Genomic DNA, 1,859 nt, shown 5'->3' on the forward strand with positions numbered 1-1,859 from the left:
GTTATCTATGGCATCATAACAGGGTACCAGCCTTAATGCCTAGAGTGCGAGGCTGGTGACCATTGGAAGGAGGAAGCGGAATACAGAAAGACAATGGACAGCTTCTCTAGGGCTTGTATGCCCAACTGTCATCTATGGCACCATAACAGGATACCAGCCTTAATGCCTAGAGTGCGAGGCTGGTGACCTATGGAAGGAGGAAGCCGAGTACAGAAAGTGCCTGCATGTCCAACTGTCTTCTTAAATCTGTGGCACCATAACAGGTCCATAGATGTCCCAGGAAGATACTGGTCAGCTCCTCTAATGCCACAATATGACTAGACGTGTATTTAAGACTTTTGATCCTGAGTTTATTGTTCAGGAAGAATGTTTTGCTTTATCTATTCCTAATGAATCAAGCATTAAAGTATCACTATTACTGAGAGATGGATGGAGACGGCCATTACTGGCCTTTCTGAAAATGCTGGTTGCCTGACGGTCAATACTTTGAATTACTGACCTGAAACAAGAACTCAGCCAGTAAAGTCAGAACGCCTGCATACTTTTGCTGTGTAATGCAGGAATACAATGTTTTAAGGAAGCATTTTAAACCTTGTTTTGTGTTCAGTTTTAGATGGGGGTGTTAACATTTCCACCAGGTTTTTATTGCTGCCTTTGAGAGGAGATTTTTCTTCAGTCTCTGTCCAGGTGGAGCCAATAGAAGAAACAAAGAGTGTAACACACAATGCCAGACGTTCTACCCCTTCCCCACTCTAATAAAAAATGTTTTTGTCCCCTTTGGAGAGATTTCCCACCCTGATAGAACGTGCGGGAAAATCTCCCCAATAGGGATATTGATTTTAGTAAAAACCTGACAGAAGCTTTGACCTTTCCTCTCTCTAGCCAGAGCTAAATAAGTTTTGGTTGGAGTTTGGCATTAGAGGATAAACACACTTTAAAACAGGGTCCTTTATCCATTTAGCTTGTCTCATGATTGAACCTAACCCCGAGACAGGATGCTTACCTATCTCCATCTATCAGGTGTAGCTCTACTACTTGATTATAGCCTGTGCCTTTAGTCTTTACCATCCTGGTCACACCTGCACATCTTCTTACAACTTCTATGGGGCTCCAGCCTCTGAAGATGGCTCAAATAGAAGTCCTATGGGGTTGTAACACACAGAGGAGATCAGGATGCTGGCAGCATGTATTAATGTAAACAAACAGCAGAGCTGCAGCTACCAAATAGAGTTGAGTATCCATTTGGGAAGAGGCGCTAAAAGGATAAGTGCACTTGCCCTTTAACGTCTCTGAAAATTGTTACTTTGCAAGTGCACTATACATATATTTACACGAGAACTGAGTGTTTCTGCAGTGGTGCTGCCTTTCTGATAAGCCTAATATATATTGATATTTAAGATCAACAAAGCTACAGCGGTATGTTGCACTCTTAGCCATTTATAAATGTAGATGTAGTTCCACCTGTAGCCTAATGAAGAGTTTTGTCTGCTCTTTTTGGATTTTGAACACTTTGCAATTTAAATCTGCTCCATCAGATTGTACATGTGACCATTTCTAAATGTTTTCTGCTTTTATAACTGGCTAACACTATGTAAAGTTCTGGTGTTACAACTCTAGAAGATTCTGCCTTTTCCTGTACATTTTCAGACTCAATAAAGTCATTTAGTGATAAATCTATAAATAATCTGAACATATATGATAAAAGTTTTAGCAAAGCTAGTCCTGGATGGGTTTTCTCAAACACAAAGGTGGTAACCATATTTATGCGTCTGGAGTTATGCCCCTTATGAGACTTGTTTCCCCTCTTGGGTGCTCTTTTGAAACCCCCCACAAGTTCTCATAGCTCTGGTAACTTTCTT

This window comes from Nanorana parkeri, unplaced genomic scaffold, assembly GCF_000935625.1.
Source record: "Nanorana parkeri isolate BGI_ZX_2015 unplaced genomic scaffold, ASM93562v1 scaffold322, whole genome shotgun sequence".
NCBI classification, from domain to species: Eukaryota; Metazoa; Chordata; class Amphibia; order Anura; family Dicroglossidae; genus Nanorana; species Nanorana parkeri.